Below are 11924 nucleotides of genomic sequence, written 5' to 3'. Positions count from 1 at the left end.
CAAGAGATAATTAGGTGAGCAAAACTTTGTATAAACAAACCAGAATATTGATCTAGTTCAATAATGTCACATTTGGAGAAAGACCAGTAGGTGGTATTGAGATGAAGTAGGTTACTATTTGGGGAAAAGCATTCTTAGTAGAAGGAACCAGTGACTCAAAAGTCATGAATCATGAGAGTGCATGTAATATTGGAGGATTAGCAAGAAGGCCAGTATGAAAGAAAAACTGGAGAGGAGCACTTTGGAAAGCACTAGGTGACCAGATTGTGTTGGGTTTTGTATGCCACATGTATGCCTTGAGATAAGGGCTAGAAGAGAAGCCATGTCATTATAAGGATTTGGCAGCGTTATGTGGCTTATAATGAAAAGGATAACTTTGGCCATCAGATGGATATTATTAATATATAAGAACAAATGTGGATATGGGACATCCAATCTAGGTAAGTGATTCTTTTCCTTTGAACTGTGGTAACAGGTGCAAGAAGTGAGTCTATCTAAAATACATTTTACCTTTAGAAATGATTATAATATTTTTTTGTATGCAGTAGGTATACAGAGCAAAAAATGAGTCAAAGATCTGAAATGAAATAATTGAAAAGAGTTTCCACCCTCTGACAGAAAGATTGCTGGAGAGATCCAACTTCTTAACAAATGATTTTATATCTTTCACATTGACTTCTTTTCTTTTTTTTTCTTCTTTTTTTTTAGTTTTTGAGTCACACCCAGCAGTGCACAGAGGTCATTCCTGGCTCTGCACTCAGGAATTATCCCTGGCGGTGCTCAGGAGAACATATGGGATGCTGGGAATAGAACCCAGGTCGACCGCATGCAAGGCAAATTCCTTACCCAGCCCCAACCTCTTTTCTTTTCTTTTTTTAAATTTTATTCTTTAATTAGTGAATCACCATGAGGGTACAGATACAGATTCACACATGTTAGAACTTGTTTTTCCCTCATACAATGTTCACAAACACATCCCTCCACCAGTGTTTGTTCTCCATCAGCAATAAACCCAGTACCCCTCCCCCCCATCCCACCTCCCCCCCACCCCACCCTGTCTCTGTGGCAGGGTACTCCCTTTTGATCTCTCTATCTCCAATTGGGTGTTGTGGTTTGCAATAAGGGTATTGAGTGGCCATTGTGTTCAGTCTCTAGTCTACTTTCAGTGCACATTTCCCTTCCCGGGCGGGATCTCCAACCACATTTTACTTGGTGTTCCCTTCTCTATCTGAGCAGCCTTTTTTCCCCAGCATGTGAGACCAGCTTCCAAGCCATGGAGCCAACCTACTGGTACTTATTTCTACTATTCTTGGTCTTTTGTCTCCTATTCTGTTATTTTTATATTCCACAGATGAGTGCAATCTTTCTATTTCTGTCTCTCTCTTTCTGACTCATTTCACTTAGCATGATACTTTCCATGTTGATCCACTTATATGCAAAATTCATTACTTCATTTTTTTTCTAACAGCTGCATAGTATTCCATTGTATAGATGTACCAGAGTTTCTTTAACCAGTCATCTGTTCTTGGGAACTTGGGTTTTTTCCAGATTCTGGCTATTGTAAACAGTGCTGCAATGAACATATAAGTGCAGATGTCATCTCGACTATACTTTTTTGCTTCTTCAGGGTATATTCCCAGAAGTGGTATTGCTGGGTCAAATGGGAGCTCAATTTCTAATTTTCTTGACACTCTGTAGCACTATAGCACTGTCACCCTTGTTGTTCATCTATTTGCTCAAGCGGGCACCAGTAACGTCTCCACTGTGAGACTTGTTGTTACTGATTTTGGCATATCGAATATGCCACAGGTAGCTTACCAGGCTCTGCTGTGTGGGCAGGATACTCTTGGTAGCTTGCCAGGCTCTCTGAGAGGGAGAAAAGAATCAAACCAGGGTCGGCCTCATGCAAGGCAAATGCCTTACCTGCTTTGGTATCACTCCAGTCATCTACAGGTTTCATTTATTTTGCTTATATTAATTTTCCTGTCCATGACATTGTTATCCAACAGAGAACACTTATGACACACTCATGATTAATAAAACTCTATGGTGAAAACATAAGGCTTTCATGCTAACCTTTTCTTTTGCCAAGGAGCCTTCAATGATTTTATTTCTTTATCATTGATTTTGATGAGTTAGCAGCAAGGTGTCTTGACTGAATGATTTTGAATTTAAAAAAATGGTTGTGTAAAATCAGCATTCTGAAATCCTACACTTGTTGAAATGTTAGTCAGCTATGACTTCTTTGAATATGTTCTCTGCAGCCATCTCTTTCTCCTCATTTTTAGAATTCATTGTTCTGATATTTACACCACAAATAGAGTCTGCCCTTTATTACAGAGCATCTTCATTTTTCATAACTATGGTTTCTTTTTATTCTTTTATTGAGTAATTACTGTCATTTTGTCTTGAATTTCTGATACTCACTTTATCTCTGAGAGTAATCTACTTGTCATATTCCTCATGTTAAACTGAATTTTATTCAATGTGCTCTTTAGACCAGCATCTCTACTTGGAATTTGAGTTTCTATTCTTTTATAATATTTTATTAACATATGGGCTGGAGCAATAGCACAGCGTTTGGGCATTAGCCTATCACACAGCCAACCTGTGTTCGATTCCTCTGCCCCTCTCGGAGAGCCTGGCAAGCTACCGAGAGTATGGAGCCCCCACGGCAGAGCCTGGCAAGCTACCCATGAGTATTGGATATGCCAAAACAGTAACAATAAGTCTCTCAATGAGAGATGTTACTGGTGCCCGCCTGCACAAATTGATGAGCAACGGGATGACAGTGACTATTAACATATAATTATTTGTTTATACTTTAGGCAAACAATACTACTGTGCCACTTCCAAGCCATGTTCTTCACAAATTTGGGGCTATTTGCAGAGCAGAGGAGCACTGCACTGGGGACTCTCTGCCAGGAGGGTCTATAGCTCAGTGCAAGGATGTGATGCTACTTGTGTACTAGATTGTCAGGGATATTTGGGCCATGCTGCAGTGCTAGGGGTTTCCCGTGGGCCCACACCTGGGCTGTTCAGGGGTCACCAGTGCCACTCCTAGTGAAGCTCAGCTGTGGGGCCAGGAATTGAACCCCGATTTGGTGCATTCATACGCCCTGATCTCTGTATTATCTCCTGGCCTTCAGCATTTATAGAATTTTTAAGCTTGGACATGCTTATCAGTGTTAGTGGGGATTCTTTCTAGCTTCAAGTTCTGTTATCATGGTTCTGCCCAATTCTTTGTCTTTTACCATCCTCAATTCTGTGTTTTTTTTTTAGCTTGCCCTCTGAATAGCTGCTATTTTCTTTCAGGGATTCTATATGGATTTTTACATTATTTCATTTAAAAGTTTTCTGACTATACATCTTGGTTAGCTCACATTGTTTTTCTGAAGATTACAAGGTGGCTTTAGTGTTAGAACTCGCCTGTTTCTAAGGTCACACAGGGGAGAGGGAGGGGGATGGCAATGAAAAGAGTGAAGACTTGTGGATGGTCATTTATCACCAGGGTCTTTGATTGATAGAGAGCGAAAGAGACAGAGACAGAGACAGAGACTGTTCCACGTTGCCCGGCTGCCTCTCATCACTCTCAATCCTGTGTTACAGCTCTCTACCTCTGGGCCTTGACCCTTGCTACTCCTTTGGGGAGAGGATAGGATAGGAGGGGGGTGCTGAGCTGGTTTAGATGCCTCTTTGTAAAAGACCAGGAATCAGTTATGTTCTGTTCGGGTTTGACCTTAGAGTTCAGTTTCTGCCAGCAGCAGCACCTTTTTTTGCCCAGGCTTCATTTTCTGTAGTTTGATTCCCCTGTTCTATCAGGGTCATACTGAAGGTGGCTGTGCATGGCAACTAATGTCATCCTGTGATAGCCCCCTTCAACTCTGTGCAATTGTCACCCACCTTCAGAATATGAGTGCATATGTCTCTCAGACAAATCAAGATGACGAGACTTACTCTGCATTATTTAGTTAACTTTAGCTAGGAGATTCCTTGTCAGCCTTATTTCTGCCAGTTTCCTGTATTTTTTTTAATTGAATCACTATGAGATACACAATCACAAAGTTGTTCATGATTGGATTTCAGCCATACAATGTTAGAACACCCATCCCTTCACCAGTGTACATTTCCACCACCAATGTCCCCAGTTTCCCTCCTGACATCCCCACTCATGCCTACCTCTACAACAGACACTACTTCCCCTCCTGACATTCCCACTCATGCCTACCTCTACAACAGACACTACTTCTATCTGTCTGTCAGTCTGTCTGTCTGTCTCTCTCTCTCCCGTCTTTTAAATAGTATGGTTTGTAATACAGATACTGAAAGATTATCATGTATATCCCTTTACCTCCATTCCGCACTCAATTGTTGTCCAGAGTGATCATTTCTATCATTGTCATAATGGTCCATTCTCTCCCCGTTCCCCTACCACTGCAATTTGTGTCAAGCTTTCAATCATGGACCAGACCTCCTGGCCTTCCTTTTTTACTGTCCTTGAGTATTTCTCTCTCTTTTTTGTGTGAATTTCTTTAAAATTAAACAGCAACAACAACAACAACCAAAAAACCCTTTTTGCTTTTCTGTATGAGTGAGTTTTATTGCATGACCTTTCAGCTTACTACTTTTGTTCTTCTTAATTCAGTCGTATATTGGATCCTTCTATTGTATTTTTCAGTTGTGTTACTGTATTGTTTAGCTCTATTGCTTCTTTTTGGATCTTTTAAATTTTCTACTTTATCTAGTCTTCAGATGATACACTTCTTTTAATGATTACGTTGAACTATTCACCAGGTAGTTTATTTATCTCTATCCTTTATGGTTTTTTTAAAAGGAATTTTTCTTATTTCTTTCATTTGGGATATGGTCCTCTATCTCCTCTTTCTGTCTGATTCTTTATGTCTTTGTATAATATGTAATTATATTACCTCTCCTGATCTTGAGTAATTGGTCTTGTTCAGGAGATGTTCTATATGACTCAGGAACAGGGGGTGAAGAAATAGAAAAAGTGCTAAAGTCCTGTCCTTGCACATGACTGACCCTGATTTGACCCCTGTCATTATGTGATTTACTGAGCAATGCTGGTAATGACCCCTGCGTATAAACCCGGGTGTAAGCACTGAGCATCACCAAGTATACCACAAAACAAAATAAAGGAATAAATCTCCAGGAGCACAGTTCCTTCTGGACATCTGACATAGGTGCCCAAGGTATGATCCTTGTGTGTAGTTCAGCTGTCCACATGCTATGTTATATGAGATTGTTGACTTATGTTATATGAGATTGTTGAGTTGGTTCGCCTAAGCTGTGATGCTTAAGATTGATTAACATGCGCTACTGTGGTGTACTGAGTAGATGATTCTCTGAATCAGGCCCAATATCAAAGACCGATTGACAGGAGAATAAAATTCTGGTTTTCCCAGGTAAATGCAACTTGTCTCCCTGTGCATGGTGATAGAAGTATGATTTTCAACTGCCTTATTTTATTTATTACTTTTTATTTGCATCACCGTATTTACAATCTTGTTAATGATGGATTTCATGTGTACGATGCTCTCACACCACACTTTCCACCAGAGTGTTCTTCCTCCACCATTGTTTCAGTGTCCCTTCCCATCCCCCTTTTGCCCTGAGAAGAATTCAAATCTCAGTTCTATATACCATTCTCAGATTCTGTTGCCTTTGGATATTTGTTATTGCCTACTATGTTTCTTTACTTGCCAACATATAAGAAAGAGAGATCATTCTGTATCAGTCCCGTTCCTTCTGACTGATTTCACTTAGCACGATACCATTTAGTTCCATCCACATAACGGCAAACTGCATGACTTCATCTTTTCTTTATATCCAAGTAGTATTCCATTGTTCATATATTCCACAGTTTCTTTATCCTGTCATCTATTATTTTGGATGTTTGAATTATTCCATATTTGGACTATCGTGATTAGTGCTGCAATGAACATAGGAAGGAATACAGATGTCTTTAAAACAATGCTGTGGGGCTTTAGAGAAGAATTGCTAGAGTATATGGAACCTTAATTCTTAGCTTTTTCGTAAATGTTCATGTATTCCAAAGAGACTGGTCTAATAGACAATCCTACTAAGAGTGGATAAGCGTTCCCTTTTCCCTACATCTACATTTACATGGGTTGTTTCTGTGTTTTTTTTTTAATGTGTGTCTGGTAAAAATTTTAAATCAATAAATCACATCTAAAATAATGAGCAATTTTTTTTCTTTTTAGGTCACACCCAGCGATGCACAGGGGTTACTTCTGGCTTATGCATTCAGAAATTACTACTGGCGGTGCTTGGGGGACCATATGGGATGCTGGGAATCAAACCCGGGTCGGCTGCGTGCAAGAAAAATGCCCTACCTACTGTCCTATTGCTCCAGTCCCATGATGAGAATTTTAATTTTATTATAATCACTTAACTTACTTTTTCATTATTTTTCCATAAAATTATCTTCAGCATTATGTTAAATAAAAATTATGATCATTTCCTGGCCCTAGCTTTAAATGCAATGATTTTAAAACATTATTATTAAGTATTCTGGTTATTGTGGATAATTTTTGTGGATATATGATGCCAAACTAATGAATTTCTTATTTGCTTCTAATTTGGAATAGACTATTTTCACTATTTCTACCTAATGTTGTATCAGAAATCCTCCCAGGACCATATAAAATATAAAGGTAAGAAATAAGCTAAAGAAATTTGGCTAAATAATATAGCAATACACTTGAATATAAATATATAATCATTATACAGAAGTCAAGAAGAAATTTTTCAGTGTAGAAAAGAAAAAGACATTTTTTCTTTCTGAAAATAGCATAAAAATATCAAACATTGGGGCTGGAGTCAAAGTTCAGTGAGTAGGGCACTTGCCTTGAATGTGGCCAATCCAGATTTGATCCCATACTTTCCCCAAGGCCCTGCCAGGAGTATCCGAGAATGAAAAATCAGAAGTAAATCAGAAGTAAATCCTGAGCCCCTCTAGGTATGACCCACAAAACAAATGCTATATAAATATATATATAATATATATATATATACACATATGATGGGGTTCAAATATGGTGTGAACCATGGGAACACCTCAAAGGGCAATTGGAGGCCGCCCTAAAAGCCTCCATCCCTTCCGGAGAACCCGACAAGCTACTGAGAGTATCCCGCCTGCATGGCAGAGCCAGGCAAACTACCCGTGGTGTATTCGATATGAAAAAAACAGTAACAACAATGGGCCTCATTCCCCTGACACAGAAAGAGCCCCCAATGCCCCAATACGGCAGAGTTAAGAAGGATGAGCAAGGAGAGGCTGATAAAATCTCAGGGATGAACTAGACTGCCAAAACAAAGAAGGACTAAAATGACTGTCTGTACTTTCAATGCACGTACACTGGCATCGGAAGCATCCATCGAGGACCTGATGGTGCAAGTGAGGAAGATCAAATGTGACATCACTGGTCTGACCGAGACGAGAAGGCTCGGTCACATCATGCCATTTTCGACACTGGAGAAGAACTGCTTCTCGAAACATGAGAAAATAGAAGCGTCGGTGGCTTTGGTGTCCTTGTCAACATAAACTTGGCCATGTGCATTGATTGATTCGAATGCCTAACAAACTGAATCGGACTATTTAGCTTGAATAGATGTGTCTCACTGCCGGCAGTTTCTATCTTTGTTGTCTATGCACCAACATCCAACTACAACGAAGAAGAAATTGAGAAATTCTACATGGAGCTGGAAAAGTTCTATAAAGAAGACCACACCTTCTACAAGATCACTGTTGGTGATTATAATGCCAAGATAGGACCAAGAAGGTTGCCTGAAGTACTCCACTTTGGGACCCATGGCCTAGAATGGAACGAACAGGGTGAGAGACTGTCTGAGTTCATCATGTTGACCAAGACCATCCATGGAACTCACAGTTCCAGAAGGCCGAATCTAAACGTTGGACATGGGAGTCTCCCGGTGGACAGTTCAACAACAAAATTGACATCATATTGAATCAAAGGTTTTGACTGACTGATGTCGCTGTTCCAAATGGGCTCAGACCACCTTCTCCTTCATGCAAAATTCTACTTCACAGAGTGGGGAGAAAAGACTGCAAAGTTTAAGTTAAGAGGAGAACTCCCAGAATGACCACCAACTGGGAGCTCTTTGGCACTATTGCGGCAATGTGGGAAGATGCCGTTGTTGACAACATCGATGAGGAATATGATCGACTGGTTCAGCACCTCCATGACTGCACGAGGAATGCCAAGAGTGGAAAAGCCACAAACACATGCCTGTCTTCGGAAACTCACAAGCTCATTCACCAACACGGCTTGGTATGAGCCTCAGGAACTCACAAACTAACATCCAAGCTTGAAAAGCTGTGCAGAGAAGCGATAAAGGAAGACCTAAAAGAGAGAAGAGCAGTAGTATTGGCTGATGTGGCAGAAGCCTGGAAAAGTATTCATTACGCTCGCCTGTCCTTCGCCAACTACAAGACCAAGATGACTGCCCTCTGATTTCCTGATGGATCTATAACATCTTCCAGAAGGGCAATGGAGAGGATTATTCATGATCTCTACTCAGATCTCTTTGACAGTCATGTGCACCTGCCCACATACCAAATTCTGCAGGATGAATATGTCATTCCCAACATCCTCCCTTTCGAAATCTGACATGCCTTTTCATCAGTAAAGACATGTACAGCACCCAGTCCAGACAAGGTCAGACAAGAACACCTGAAGAATCTGCCACCAGTACTCGTCAACACACTGGCTCAGCTCTTCACATGCTACCTGTCTGAATGCAAGGTTCTGTCCCAATGGAAAACCAGCAGAACCGTTCTGTTATACAAGTAAGAGAGACATCCACGACATCGGCAACTATCGCCCAATCTGCCTGTTGTCCGTCGTCTATAAGTTATTCACTCAAGTCATCCTGAATAGAATAGGCAGAACACTAGACAAAGGATAATCATGCGAGCAAGCTGGGTTCCAAAAAGGATTCACCACAATCGACCATATCCACACAGTGACCAAGCTCATTGAAGTTTTGCGAGAGTTCAAGATGCCGCTCTGTCTAACGTTCATTGTTTTAAAGAAGGGTTTTGATTCTGTTGAGACTGAAGTGGTCATTGAAGCCCTAGCTAAACAGGGCATTCAAACTCAGTACATCAAGATCCTCCATGAGCTGTATTACAGATTCACCACCAGGATCTCACCATTCTACAAGGAAGTGATCATTGACGGAAAGAGAGGGGTTCGGCACGGTGATGCCATTTCACTGAAACTCTTCAGTGCCACTCTTGAGAACGTCATACGACAACTGGAATGGGAAGAAATGGGAATGAAGGTAGACGGTCGGCAACTACACCACCTCTGCTTCGCTGATAACATTGTTCTAATAACAGCAAACATTAGCCACGTGGCACAAATGCTGGCTGACTTTGATCGTGAATATGGAAAGGTCAAATTGCAGCTGAATCTCACCAAAACAATGTTCATGAAAAATGAATGGTCCCTGATATTCCATTTGCTCTCAACAGAAGGAACATCTTCAAATGCAACAGCTATTTGTACCTGGGTCGAGAACTCAACATAAGGAACAACTTGGCGCCAGAACTGCACAGGAATAAGGAGCAGTGTGGAATGTCTTCAAGAGCATGGAAGAAGTGGTTAAGAGGACGAAGAACCTCCGGCTCTGGGTACATATTTTCAACTCCACCGTTCTTCCTGCACTAACACACCTCAGAGACCTGGGCCCTACGAAAACAGGATGAGAACAATATTCCGGTATCCCAAAGTGGTATTGAAAAAGCTATGCTTGGAATATTACGTTTACTCAAGTGAGAGAAGGATTCCAGAGCTCCGACCTCCATTGTTGATCAAGAATCTGGGACGCTTGGGGCTGGAGCGATAGCACAGCGGGGAGGGCATTTGCCATGTACGTGGCCGAACCGGGTTCGATTCCCAGCATCCCATATGGTCCCCTGAGCACTGCCAGGGGTAATTCCTGAGTGCAGAGCCAGGAGTCACCCCTGTGCATCATCCAGTGTGACCCCAAAAGCAAAAAAAAAAAAAAGGAAAGAAAGAATCTGGGACGCTGTATGTTTGCCAAGGTGTCTAAATCAGATGGGCCGGACATGTAATGTGATTCAGAGATGACCGCTGGACTAGAACTGTGGACTGGATTCCAGGAGATGTCAAAAGACCACATGGCTGCCCACCTACAAGATTGTCAGACTTCTTCATAAAAACCCTAAACAAATGGTTTGAAGCTCTTCATCTTCCTGTAGCAAGCAGATACCATTGGGATATACTAGCATGCGATAGGGACAGATGAAGATGTTACTGGTGCCCGCTCGAGCAAACCGAAGATCAATGGGATGACAAGTAATACAAGCAATATATATATATACATATATATATGTGTGTGTACATATATACATATATATATCACTGTATCACTGTCATTCCGTTGTTCATTGATTTACTTGAGCAGGCACCAGTAATATCTTTATGCATCCTAGCCCTGAGATTTTAGCAGCCTCTCTTTACTTGTCCTTCCCAATGGTGCTGCATTTGAGGCTCTTTCAGGGTCAGGGGAATGAGACTCATCATTGTTACTGTTTTTGGCATATCAAATATGTCACGGGGAGCTTACCAGGATCTGCTGTGGTGGTAGGATTTCTCAGTAGCTTCTGGGACCTTTGTTTTACAGTCTCTGGATCTTGGTCGTTGATGGGATTACACAGTATCAGGGGAAATTTGTGGGTGTGACTGCCTAGCTACTGGAAAATCGGGGATCTGGGTGGAGGAGGCCCAGACCTGATTCAAGCAGGCTTGGAGATCTCAGTCTTAGGTCCCATATACCTGGGTTCCTCTGCCGGTTCCTTTATGTGTGAAGCTCATCCAAGCATGTGGAGAGTGGCCTTGAGCATATATATATATATATATATATACACACACACATATGATATATGCATATATATCATATATGTATACATATAGCTTTTTATATACATATATTTCCCCTAGGGTCCCTGATTATTGCTTGGAAGGCTTCTCCCCTGACAAAGTCTCCTCTAAGATCAAAATAAAATTGAAATTAGGACATAATTAGAATCAGAAGTCTGACAGAATTTTATCTATAATGAGTTACTAAGGCTGAATACTGATGAGCACTTACAGAAAAACATAGCAGAAGATAGACTATGCAGTTTTCAACTGCAAATGTAGATAACAGCAAAGAATGGATGCATAAAGCATTCACGGTCACATAAGGATTTTTATCATTCACATAGTCATCTTAATCCCTATATGAACCCCTATACATAATCGTCTTAATCCCTATATGAATCTCTATAAGTCATAAATAATAGTCATAATGATAAATTATAAATTATATATACATTTACTATGAGCTATTGAAGAATTGACATCCTTGAAATGCTGAAATTGGGATAAACCCAAAGAACAATTTGATTTGGGCAGCCTCTTGGAGATCAAAAGATCAATAATCTGTCCCAGGGAGATAGTTCAAGGGTTTGAGCCTGAATTTGAACTTTGATATTGCATGAACCCCAATCACCACCAGGCCCTATCAGTCTCTGAGACTACCATGGTATCCTCGTTTTCCCCCAATCCTTCTCACTGCAACAAGTACCACATCTCCAGACCCTGCTTTTTTAATTCACTGCGGGCAAGGCAGAGGATGTGTTGTTTTGGCATTGAGGCCATACCTGACAGTACTTAGGGCTTACTTATCATTGTGCTCAGAGATCACTTCTGACAATGCTGAGGGGTCTATAGGAGGTACTGGGGATCCAATCAGGTAACCTGAGTGCCAGGAAAATTCTTTAACCTCTATAATATTCCCCCCAGACTCTAACTTTGAACTGTCTGGCTGGTTTGCTGAGCACAGCTGGA

Source organism: Sorex araneus, chromosome 4, assembly GCF_027595985.1.
Source record: "Sorex araneus isolate mSorAra2 chromosome 4, mSorAra2.pri, whole genome shotgun sequence".
NCBI classification, from domain to species: Eukaryota; Metazoa; Chordata; class Mammalia; order Eulipotyphla; family Soricidae; genus Sorex; species Sorex araneus.
Note: the sequence above shows the minus strand (reverse complement) of the source record.